General features: G+C 43.5%; 1 protein-coding gene across 12 annotated transcripts in view; it reads left to right on the forward strand.

Annotated features, from left to right (window-relative positions):
- FREM1 (FRAS1 related extracellular matrix 1) overlaps positions 1–12,865 on the forward strand; it is a 301,861-nt gene that overhangs the window by 133,872 nt on the left and 155,124 nt on the right. Inside the window, exon 1 of one of the 12 annotated variants that reach the window (XM_062208235.1) lies at positions 10,591–10,610. The exons of the other annotated variants lie outside the window; for them this stretch is intronic. The gene's annotated coding sequence lies outside the window, so the exon portion shown is untranslated. Of the gene's footprint in view, positions 1–10,590; positions 10,611–12,865 lie in introns of those variants that run through there. 12 annotated transcript variants of the gene reach the window in all.

Consider the following 12,865-nt stretch of genomic DNA (forward strand, 5'->3'; position numbering starts at 1 on the left):
AAACCAAAACCAAACCATGCCAACAACCGCAACTAATGAGATTGTGCGTTCTGTACTTTGCCTGTGAAGTAGCTTCTGTTACTGTGGACTGGGGCAGCGTTTCCAAGGACTCTAAAAGTTGGCCATCAAGAAAAGAACTTAGCGCTGCTTTCTATGTGCTTTGCTGACAAATGCAGCCTCCAGCTGTCTGAAGATTCTATGCTTGGGTGCGAAACTGTCAGAGGAAGGGAATCTTCCGAAATTAGGATATTTTAAACCCACGTTCTTTTCCTCTCATTGGTAAGTTTTTCCAGGAGAGGCTGAAATAGTTTTTGGTTTCACCCTTTTCCCGGTCTATTCATGGGGTTGATGATATTTGGGGGAACATGCATGTTAGCGGATGATGCCCCAAGTAATCCTTTTGTGCCTCATCCCAAGGCTGCTAAGATTGCGTGTCACATTTCACTCTCAACTTTATCCTTGAAACTTCCTTATCTGGCTTCTTAAAGACCAGGGGAGTGGAGGCTGACTGGATCCAAATCCTTCTGTTGGGTGTTCTACCTCCTTGGGACCAGGGTCTGCACTTTGTCAAGTGTTATCAGCTGCTCAGCGTATACAAATGCTCCCTGTGCTTGCTCTTAAAATAAGTGAGTCCCAACTTTATCTCATGAGGTCACACTCAATGCCATGTTGTCTTCATTCCAAGGCCCTATATTTTCTGCTAGCACAAAAAAATTCTTCATTGTATAAATGATAAACCAAAATCTTTGTAAGGTCAGGAAAGTTTTCAGAAAGGATAGAACTCTCCAGATGAAGACTCATCTAAATGTTTCAAAATTGCTGGGCATTTTCATCAAAGCCCTTTCAAAGCCCACATTTATTTTTCCTATAAAATGATCTAGCTCCAAAGAAGGACAGTGCAGCAGCACATCTGATTCTGTTTTATATGAAAATTCAACTTTATTAAAATTTGGTAGGATATTTCTATTGCATCCAATAAACATTGGTGATTGTTTTGTAATCAGAAGGTAGTTTGGATACAACAGCCTGAAGTTAAATCAGAAAAGTGCAATAGAAAACACGAATGGCTGTTAAATGCATTTCCCCTGGGTTCTAATCCTGGGGCTACATTGTTGTTTGGTTCTGTGATATGGGCAAAAGTAGTCAGTTCCCTGGAGAGTGAAGTGAGGGTGTTGATCCTTAGTTCACTGGCGTTTGCACGGTACTTGACGTACAGCAAGTGATTGGTAAATATTCCTTCTTTGGGAAACATCTACTACAGGTGTGAAGGCTGGAAGGGAGCAAATATGTGGCAAGTTACTTAATTTATAGGTGAAAAGGACTGAGAAATAGGCAATACATTTTCTTCCAGTTGCCACTGAGCAGAGTGGATCTCCACCCTCAGTGCCCCTGACCTTTAACTCAGAAGCAGCTCAGGTATCCCTCAATTCTTTGTAAAGATTGGATTTGGATGGAAGCCTGAAACAGATCTGTGAGCTTACAAACCACCAGAGTGATTAGTATAGAAAGATCAAGGGCGCTGTGAAAGTCATTCTGTCTTCCTTTCTTCATGGCTCTCCAGAATCAGCGACTTCTAGAGATGTTTCAGACACGTTTTTAAGGAGAGAAGTCATTTTTTCCCCAAGAAGTTACTTCATTTTAGCAAGGGCTACAGTGTAAGGGGAAAATGTTTGAGAACTTAAAATTCTGAGGTTGTCTCATGGTGAGCCAGTGAACTATCACCAAATGGAAGGACAGAGCTCTTCAAACACATGGGGTACACATGTACTCTCTCTTCTATTGTTCCTCCCTCCCTCCCTCCCTTCCTTCTCCCTTCCCTCACCAGCAGAGAGAGAGGCCTGCATTTGAATGGAAAATTTCTTTATTTTTTAAAAAAATATTTATTTATTTTGAGAGGCAGAGTTAGACAGAGGTCTTCCATCTGCTGGTTCACTCCCCAAATGGCCATAATAGCTGGAGCTGAGCCAATCTAAAGCCAGGAGCCTGGAGCTTCTTTTGGGTCTTCCGCTCAGGTGCAGGGGTCCAAGCACTTAGACCATCTTTCGCTGCTTTCCCAGGCCATAGCAGAGAGCTGGATCAGAAGAGGAGCAGCTGGGACATGAACCAGTGACCATATAGGATGTTGGCGCCATAGGCAGAGGCTTAACCTACTATGCTACAGCATTGGCCTCAGAAAACGTAGTTTAAATATTTTTTTTTTTTTGTCTATTTGAAAGGCAAATCTGCAGAGAAAGGGACAGAGATACCTGCCATCTGCTGGTTCACTCCCCAGCTGCCAACTTCACTGAAAGCCAGAGCTGAGCCTGTCTGAAGCCAGGAGCCCAGAACTCCATCCTGGTCTCCCACATGGGTAGCAGAGGCCCAGGCACTTGGCTCATCATTACTGCCTCCCAAGATGCATTCATTAGTGGGATCATAAGCAGAGCAGCCAGTACTTGATATATGGGACTCTGATATATGGGTGTGGGTATTTCAAGTAGACTGTGCCACAATGCCTGATCCCCATAATTTTTTTTTATAGCTCTGATGTTTATATTGGAATCAGTCATTTAAGAGATATTGATTGAGCTTCTCTTGGCAAGACCCAGTGACTGACCCTGGAGACACTTGGGAGAGCAGAAGAGTCCTGGTTTTTATCTTTAAGGAGCTGACAGACCAGAGGAAATTGGAGACTTAAAACATGACTGCAAATGAACAGCAAAAATGCTTATCGGTGTGCAATGTTTGGCAGGGTGTCTTGCAGGATTCTGTTGAGCAGATAAAGTTGATCTGGGAAGTTGAGATCTGAAGGATGGGTAGAATTTAGCCAGGGGAAAAGGGAATGGGAGTGGGACTGGGAAAGGGGAATTCATGGTGCATAGATCAGCTTGGGCAAAACCTGCAAAGGCTTGCAAGCAGGGTGGGTAGTAAGGTGAGTGCAAGAAAGGCAAGAAGTCCAGTTTCCTTGGAGTGTCAATGCCAAGGAGGATTGTCATGCAAGAAGAGCATGGAGAAGTGGGCAGGGAACAATCCGCAAAATCCAGTCTTCCATGGATTTAGAAAGTACCTAATCCACACTCCTTCTTGTCACAAAGAACCATGTCCTGTGTCTACCTCAGCCCTTGGCATTATTAGACAACGCTAAGGGAAGGTTCTTTCTGAAGTGGGGATACCCATTCATTCTTCCTGGTTCCCCACAGCCACAGAATAAAGTCACTTCTCATTCAAATACCAAAGACAGACTCTTTTCTATCCAGATTGTACATGTGCAATTGACTTTTTGAAATGTAGAGCTATACAGCTTTGCTCACTGAAAGCTAACATACTGGCTTCAGTCCATCATTCCAGTCTCCCATTATCAAGGTAGTGGATCTTGGTAATGTCCTCAGTGATAACAGTTAACTCCCTTGGATTTGTGCTCTCTGTGAATTAGATTAAGCTTGTTAAATAACTCTGTTTAGGGATTTTGAAAAAAAAATGTTTAACCAGAAAGAACCCAAAACAGCTATGGAACACAACTCCAGGTGGTTCTCTTAAGAGAAGGGATATGGCTGGCACCGTGGTTCACTAGGCTAATCTTCCGCCTGCGGCACTAGCACACCGGGTTCTAGTCCCGGTCGGGGCACCGATCCTGTCCCGGTTGCCCCTCTTCCAGGCCAGCTCTCTGCTGTGGCCAGGGAGTGCAGTGGAGGATGGCCCAAGTGCTTGGGCCCTGCACCCCATGGGAGACCAGGAGAAACACCTGGCTCCTGGTTTCGGATCAGCGCGGTGCGCCTGCCGCAGCGGCCATTGGAGGGTGAACCAATGGAAAAGGAAGACCTTTCTCTCTGTCTCTCTCAATGTCCACTCTGCCTATCAAAAAAAAAAAAAAAAAAAAAAAAAGAGAGAGAGAGAAGGGATACCTCTAATCTTTCTCCCTTTTTAACATCTTTGTACATTTGTCACAATTAACAAACCACACCTGGCTTCCCCTACTTTTTTTAAAGATTGATTTATTTATTTAAAAGGCAGAGTGTATGTGTGTGTTTAGGGAGAGAGAGATGGAGAGATTTCCTCTTTACTTCCCAATGCCTGCAACAGCCAGGGCTGAACCAGACCAAAGCCAGGAGCTAGGAAATAGAAACTCCATCTTGTTTGCTCATGAGGGTGGCAGGAATTGAAATACGTGGTTCTTCACCTGCTGCCTTCCTGGTGCATTAGTAGGAAGCTGGATCAGAAGTGTGGAGGAGCAAGGACTCAAACCAGCACTCCAGTATGAGATGTGGGCATCCCACACCGTGGCTAATCTATTGTGCCACAATGCCTGCCTTCCCCCGCCCCCCGTTCCAAACTCCCTCTTTTTTCACACCCTTCACAGCTTCTAGTAATCACTGATATTAAGTTTTTTTTTTTTTCTTGGTAGCTCCCACGTATGAAGAATATACGGTATTTGTCTTTTTGTGTCTGGTTTATTTTACTTAATATAATGTCCTCCAATTCCATCCATTTTGCTGCAAATGACAGCATTTTCAATTGTTTTCATGACTTAGTATTCTATTGCATATATATGCAATATCTCACATTTTCTTCATCTGTTCATCTGATGATGGACACCTTGGTTGATTGCTTGTTTTGGCTATTATGAACAGTAATGCTGTAAACATGGTGGAACAGATATATCTTTGATACAATGAGTTCATATCTTGTGGGTGTATTCCCTCTGGTGGCATTGCTGTATCATATGGCAGTTCTATTTCTAGTTTTTAAAGCTCTATATGTTTTCTACAGTGATTGTACTACTTTCTATTCCCACCCATAATTAGAAGTATTCTCCTTTCTCCACATCCTCACCAGCATTTGTTACTCTGTTTTTTTTTTTTTTTTTTTTTTTTGACAGGCAGAGTGGACAATGAGAGAGAGAGACAGAGAGAAAGGTCTTCCTTTGCCGTTGGTTCACCCTCCAATGGCCGCTGCAGCTGGCGTGCTGCGGCCGGCGCACCGCACCGTGCTGATCAGAAGGCAGGAGCCAGGTGCTTCTCCTGGTCTCCCATGGTGCAGGGCCCAAGCTCTTGGGCCATCCTCCACTGCACTCCCTGGCCACAGCAGAGAGCTGGCCTGGAAGAGGGGCAACCGGGACAGAATCCGGCGCCCCGACTGGGACTAGAACCCGGTGTGCCGGCGCCGTAAGGCAGAGGATTAGCCTAGTGAGCCGCGGCGCCAGCTATGTTACTCTGTATTTTTGATAGTAGCCATTCTAATGGGGTGAAGTGATATCTCATTGGGGTTTTGATTTGCATTTCTTTGCTGGCTAGTGATGTTGAACATTTTTTTATATTTGTCGCCCATTTGAATTCTTTTGAGAACTGTATTCAGTTTCTTTGCCCATTTCTATTTTTTAAAAAATATTTATTGACAGAGTTACAGAGAGAGGTAAACAGAGAGAGAAAGAGGGGTCTTCCATCCACTGGTTCACTTCCCAAATGACTGCAATGGCCAGAGCTGAGCTGATCTGAAGACAGGAAGCCAGGAACTTCTTCTGGGTCTCCCACGTGGGTGCAGGGGCCAAAGGACTTGGGCCATCCTCTGCTGCTTTCCCAGGCACATTAGCATGGAGCCTGATTGGTAGTGGAGCAGCTGGGACTTGAACGGGCACCCATATAGGATGTCGGCACTGCAGGTTGGGGCTTTAACGCACTGCACCACAGCACTGGCCCCTGCCCCTGCCTGTTTCTTGACTGATTGTCTTCTGTGGTTGTTGAGTACCTGTTATATTCTGGATATTTACCCTTTGTCAGGTGAGTGCCATGTAAATTTTTTATTGCATTCTGTCATATGTCTTCACTCTGTTGATTGATTGTTGTACAGATGTTTGAGTTTGATATAATCCTATTTGTGTAGTTTCACTTTTGCTGCCTACATTTTTGGGATCTGATTTGAAAAATCATTGCTCAATACCAATGTATTGAAGTGTCTCTCCTTATGTCTTCTAGCAATTTCACTGTTGCAGGTCTTACATTCCATCTTTTTTTTTTAAAAAAAAAAAGGTTTATTTATTTATTTATTTGAAATTCAGAGGTACAGAGAGAGATGTTCCATCCACTGGTTCACTCCCCAAATGACTATAACAGCCAGGGCTGGGCCTGCTTGAAGCTAGGAGCCAGAAGCTTCTTTGAGTCTCCCATGTGGGTGCAGGGGCCCAGGGATTTGGGCCATCTTCTGCTGCTTTCCTAGGTGCATTAGCAGGGAACTGGATCAGCAATGGAGCAGCCAGGATTAGAACTGGCACTGTAGACGGTGGCTTAACTGGCTGCGCCACAGTGCTGGCTCCTTACATCCCATCATTTTTTTTTTAAGATTTATTTTACTTATTGAAAGCAGAGTTACAGAGAGGCAGAGGCAGAGAGAGCGAGAGCGAGAGCGAGAGAGAGAGAGAGAGAGAGGGGTCTCCCATCTGCTGGTTCACTCCCCAGGTAGCTGCAATGGCAGTAGGTGTGCTGATCCAAAGCCAGGAGCCAGAAGCTTCTTCTGGATCTCCCATGTGGGTGCAGGGGCCCAAGGACTTGAGCAATCTTCTGCTGCTTTCCCAGGCCATAACAGAGAGCTGGATCAGAAGAGGACAGCCAGGACTTGAATGGGTGCCCATATGGGATGCCGGCACTGCTTTAACCCTCTGTGCCACAGTGCAGGACCCATATTCCATCTTGAATTGGTTTTTGTTTATGCTGAAAGGTAGGGATCTAGTTTCATGCTTCTACATATTCACATCCAGTTTTGCAGCCTCCATTTATTATCCCCACTGTATATTCTTGGTACTTCGTCAAAAATAGGTTGGCTGCTTGTACATGGATTCCTATGTAGCCTCTTTATTCTGTTCCATTAATCTATACATCAGTTTTTATGCCAGTACCATGCTGTTTTAATTGCTATAGCTTTTTATTATGCTTTGAAATCTGTTGTTGAGATGCTTCCAGCTTGATATTTTATTGTTGTTCAGGATCACTTTAGCTATTCTGGAAGTTTTGTGGTTCCAAATGAATTTTAGGATTTTTTTTAAAGTTCTGTAAAGAATATCATTGGTATTTTGATAGGGATTGCATTGAATCTGTAGATTGTTTTAGGTATCTTTTTTTTCTTTTAAAAGAGGAAACTTGTCAAAATGTCTCTATAACCCAAGTCATAAAGATTGTCTCAGTTTTAATGCAAACAGTTGAAAGTTACCAATGTGTGTTGGTGTTCCTGCTTTGACAGGAATGCTAAAGGCACAACAAGTGATTGCTGACTTCACTTATTGATACATACATGAAATGTAGACTGTATGCAACATACAGTTTGTCCTTCTGCCTTCAAAATACATAGATAAGTAGGCACACTGCCAGATAACGTTTGACAAATGCTGTGTGATGTGTTTATATTCCTTCTGCAATGATAGCAAGGGAGCCTTTCCAAATGGACTAATCAGGCTTTAGAGTATCCTAGAGGGCATTTCCTGAATTGTTAATGATCGTAAGGGATTTCAATAAGGACGGAAGCAGAAACATTCCTGGCAATATAAAGTAGCCCCCTTTTGACATTAATCACTGTTATTTAACAGACTGTGATGTCATGAGCCACTCCTCCCTAGCAGTCAAGGTGTCAACCTTCAGTTTCAAATTACAGACACCACTGCCTTTTTCTTGCTTTCTTCCCCTTTCATTCTCCTCACTTTCTTTCCCCAACATTTTCTTCATCTTGAGAAAAATCCTACTCCTGCCCCCCACATGTTGTGACTCAGTAGCTTTGATCTCTTGATTGCCTCTGGCCCTTGCTGCTAGCACCCAGTAGATCTGAATGAAATGCAGTTTTTTCTAAAAATACCTTTGTTTTTAATTGTGTGAAATAGTCAATGTCTTAAGCCCTTAAAATTTTTGGAACAATTAGAAAAAACAGCTGCTACTGGAGGAACTGATTGAAGATTAAAAGATCACGTAAGGGTGATTTATCAGTAGGAAGAGACTAGGAATTGAATGGTTATTTGATTAAACAGTATGCAAAAAGTTGAACACTTGCATTTGATATCCTTTTCATATCCTGTTTACCATGCTACCATGTCAAGACCTCCTCCTGGTGTGTGTTAGCTGATTTTCTAAATCCTTAAGACATTACTACATTATAAAGAAATAGGGTAAAATCTGTAGCCACATAAACCCACATTTGAAAATCATGATATATTCTGGAGTTGACTGCAGGATAGGGTGACCAAGAAACTTCCTCAGGCTGGAGGACTAGCTTCATACTTTTGTAGAATCTTTTCAAAACCCCAGAGGCAACCCATTCTGTCTTCTAGTGCCTGTGGTGCTGAGTTGACTGGTTGAGAGAGGAGGGAGCAGTGTGCCAAGTACAGATGCTGTGTGGCCTCACTTGTTGTTGCTAACTTGCTTTATTGGAAACCATTGGTCTTCATTTAGCATCCCCCACCCCACTCCCGGCCCCCAACAGAAGAAGAGAACTTTTCTTATTTGTGGCTTTGTAAGTTGCATTGGTGCCAGGTGCCTTGGTGTAGTGCATGGGAATCACAGGCTCTGGAATCTCTGATCAGAGGACAATGGGTCCTCACATATTCTTCCCCCAACTTCAGTGTTGAGAATGGCTAATCATGACAGCCTCGTGAGAGAATGGAGACGTGGTCACAGAGCTCAGAGGCTACATCCAGATCTCCCACATAGATGGCAGGGGCCCAAGCACTCGGGCCATTTGCTGCTGTTTCCCAGGTCACTAGCAGGGAGCTGGATTGGAAGTGGAGCATCTTGGCCATGAACTGGTGCCCATATGAGATGCCAGCATTGCAGGTATCAGCTTTACCAACTCTATCACAGTTCTGTCCTCCCCACATTTCTTAAGTCATCAAAAGCATTTCCGTTATAGCAGCTATCTTAACAAAAGTGTATGTACTGGCTGGTTGCTTTCCTACTATAGATATCTGTGAGTTTGAGTTTTATCATTAGCTACAGCATGCAAATAAGATGGCTGAGCTTACTAGCACTCTCAAGGAGCAAGGCTGGGTGGTTTTCTGAATCTCTGAGCAATTGTCTCTTTCTTTTTAAAAGATTTATTTATTTATTTGAGAGGCAGAGTTATAGACAGAGGGGGAGACAAAGAGAGAGGTCTTCCATCCACTGGTTCACTCCCCAAATGGCTGCAACTGCTGGAGCTGGGCCAATCTGAAGCTAGGAGCCCTGAGCTTCTTCCAGGTCTCCTACATGGGTGCAGGGGACCAAGGACTTGGGCCATCTTCACTGCTTTTCCAAGCCATCAGCAGGGAGCTGAATCAGAAGTAGAGCAGCCAGGACTTAAACTGGCACCCATATGGGATGCCGGCACTGCAGGTGGAGGTGTAACCTGCTGTGCCACAGTGCTGGCCCCACGATTGTTTCTTGATAAAGAATGGTTCAAGCTGGAGAGTGGACACTTCTATAGATGTATACTCTAAGTTTGGGGCAATAAATGGAGTATTTTGCTTGCATGCTATTACAGCAGGCATACATTTTGTGCTATAAGGTAGCCAATACTCTTTCTCATCAGACCTCAATCTCTCAAAGATATGGGTTACTTCTTATAAACTTTTTATTACACATTGCCTCTCTGTCTGCCTCTCTAACAGCTACCCTGTTGATTCTTTCTATATTCTGTCTTTCCATGTTCTGACATGGCCTTTATTTTTCCTTTCACTTTTCTAATACCTGTGTATTCTTTCAAATTTAACTCTTTCACCTTCAAGGAAGCATCCCCAAGGTTAAGTTTGAGTCAAATGTTGCCCTCCTATGTATTCCTGTAGCACATAGTACATTCCACTCTTATTCTCTACACCACCCTTTTTGAATCATTAGTTCATATATCTGTGTTTATGAATTACATTGTTAACTCTCTAAGGGCAAGAATATTTTGCCTTTTTGTCTTCATAATCCCAGCACTTAGTATAGCACTTGTCAAAAGGTAGGTATCCAACAGTTGTTTGAACAATCAATGAATGAATGTGTTATGTCCAAATAAAGGATCAGAATGTATTCTAAAAATGGGAGTATTCTTGAAGATGAATTCCTGAACCATGATTTAATATGAACTTAAATAGAACCTCACTTTTGGACAATTTGATGTTTTATCATGAATTAAGAAATGCAACATTTTCTTAAGAGGAGGAAAAGAATTTCAGGTGGCTGTGGTGGTTGGGGGGGCCCTGGTTAGGAAGCTGGGCAGGACTCAAATCAGGCACTCTGATGTGGAATGCCGGCATCGCAGGAGGCAGCTTAACCCACTGCACCACAGCCCCCTGGCCCGGAGCTCATGCCCCTTTGTGCTATCACATTTCCCTGTAATGAATTTCCATTCTTTATCACGCTGGCATAAAATGCTCAGGCTTAAGCTTTCTTTTAGTCTTCATTTCCTTATGAAGTCTCTTGTGTCTTCTAATACTTACATATAAATAAGTTGCTATGTTTTTCTCTTGTTCACGTTTTTTCAGTCTGGCTGGTTCCCAGCTAATGAATCTTTCCTCCCTTACCCTCAGGATGAAAGCCTGAGGGAGAGTTCCCTCTCCGTAGCTCTGAGAAAGAAGCACGGACTAGACATCTGTGATTGAAGGAAGTCACACGGGGGAATGGACAAAGCACTGTTCTGAGGTCAGGACTGAGGTTTCTGTCCCGGTTTCCAGATAGTGCTGTGATTTTGATAGAAACTTCTCTGCCATGGAATTTCCTTTATTCTGTAACATGAAAGGCCTTCTAGAAAAGATAATACATGAGTAGCAGACATTTAAATACAAGAAAAGAGGTAAACAAAGGAAATGCATGTTAAAGCAGTGGTGGGTTGTAACGTTTATGGTAAGAGCAGGTTGGGGGATGGAGAAGGTGACGTGTGGTCTAGCTGCTCAGGTACCTGTATGTCATGTCAGAAGCACTTGAGTTCCATACCCAGTTCTTGCTTCTGACTCCAGTTTCCTGCTAATGAAGACCCTGGGAGGCAGTGGTGATAGATCAAGTGATTGAGTTTTGGCTACCCATGTGGAAGACCTGCATTGAGTTACTGGCTCCTAGCTTCTAGCTTTGATCTGGCCCCACTCCAGCTGTTGCAGGCATTTAGAGAATGTCACCCCAGTGGACTTCTCTCTCTCTTTCTGACTCTGCCCCTCTTTAACTCTGCCTTTCAAAGAAATAAATCTTTAAAAAAATAATATAGCAAATGTTTACAGTAGAATGTATGTTAGTAGAAAAGAATGCTACTCAACGCCTTTTGTAGTATCATTCTGATTACGTCACACACATACACCTAAAATTGTTTTCTTTGGGAAGTGTATTTTCCTTTTCTATGGGTTTTTGTATTTTTATCTTTTAATTAACAAGCATACATTTCTTTAATATCCAAAAAGGAAGTTATTTTCAGAATAAGCAAATAAATTGCAAAATAAAATGAAGGATATGGACCTTTTTTTTCTAAAGTTCCTTCTAAACCATACATTCTGTAGCTTAGATTACAGTTTAGAAAAAATTGCAGAGAGGAGGAAACAAATGCTGTAGACAGAGCCAACACACACACACACACACACACACACATATATATATATAAAATTTTTTTTTTTTTGACAGGCAGAGTGAACAGTGAGAGAGAGAGAGAGAAAGGTCTTCCTTTGCTGTTGGTTCACCCTCCAATGACCGCTGCGGCCGGTGCGCTGCGGCTGGTGCACCGCGCTGATCCAAAGGCAGGAGCCAGGTGCTTATCCTGGTCTCCCATGCGGGTGTAGGGTCCAAGCACTTGGGCAATCCTCCACTGCACTCCCGGGTCACAGCAGAGAGCTGGACTAGAAGAGGAGCAACTGGGACAGAATCTGGTGCCCCGACCGGGACTAGAACCCGGTGTGCCGGCGCTGCAGGCGGAAGATTAGCCTATTGCGCTGCCTATTTTATTGATTTAACAGCCTGAACTTTTGAAGTGGCCTGTTTACCTTCTGGCCTTCTAATTGTTCCTATAATGTGAGGGGTTGAAACACTTAAGATGCCCATGGATGGAGTATCTGTGTTAATTATGTGCTCCTAAGTAACAGCTATTTCTTTAGAGAACATGGGCTCCCATAAAATTTTGACTTCTCATTTTGTCATCAATGGCTTGTCTGGAAGCTTAAAGTTGTTAAGATGTACACATTGTGGGACAAAGACCCTGAGGCTAGGGAAGCCATTGCAGAGTATATGGTTTTGATGTACAGTGAAGCAGTATAATACAGTGATAAAATGCAGTGTTCCTGGCTTTGATTACAAGGACAAGGTCAAGCTGATGATCTTGGGCAAGTTACTTAGCCTCTTTTCCCCGCATTTTCCAAATCTGTACACTGACTATCTGTTAAGCCCATTGTAGGTATTAAACAACATATGTAAAGCACACTGAATAATATGTAATATATAATAAGCACTTAATGTGTTAGGGTTTAAAAAATGGAATTTATTTACTTGAGAGGCAGAGAGAGTTGTGGGGAGGGGGGTGCTTTCACAGTGTGGCTCAACCGCTGCGTGTTGGAGGGGATGGAACGAGATTGTCAGAAGGCAGGAGGGAAGAGCTCTTGGCTGGGATGCTTCTCCCCAGCTTTGCAGCTCCTACTGTGACCCTGCCATCAGGTAGAATGTTCACTCCTGGTGGCCTATGTCAAGGAGCGGTTGGACTTCTCTGGCTCAGGGAGGTTTAAGGTCAGAGGAGACAGTGGCTCGGTAAAGTCTCTCTAAGCCTTACTTTCCTCAGTGGGAACATAAGGAAGAGAGCTGCTCTCCCCAGGACTAGGCAGGCAGCTGTCCCTGAGGACACAGCTCTTCTGCCTTCTAGTTCATTGCCTCTCGGTGCATCAATTTATGGCACATGTGATTTGCATTCAAGTCAATTGTCCTATGGATAA

Source organism: Lepus europaeus, chromosome 12, assembly GCF_033115175.1.
Source record: "Lepus europaeus isolate LE1 chromosome 12, mLepTim1.pri, whole genome shotgun sequence".
Lineage (NCBI taxonomy): Eukaryota > Metazoa > Chordata > Mammalia > Lagomorpha > Leporidae > Lepus > Lepus europaeus.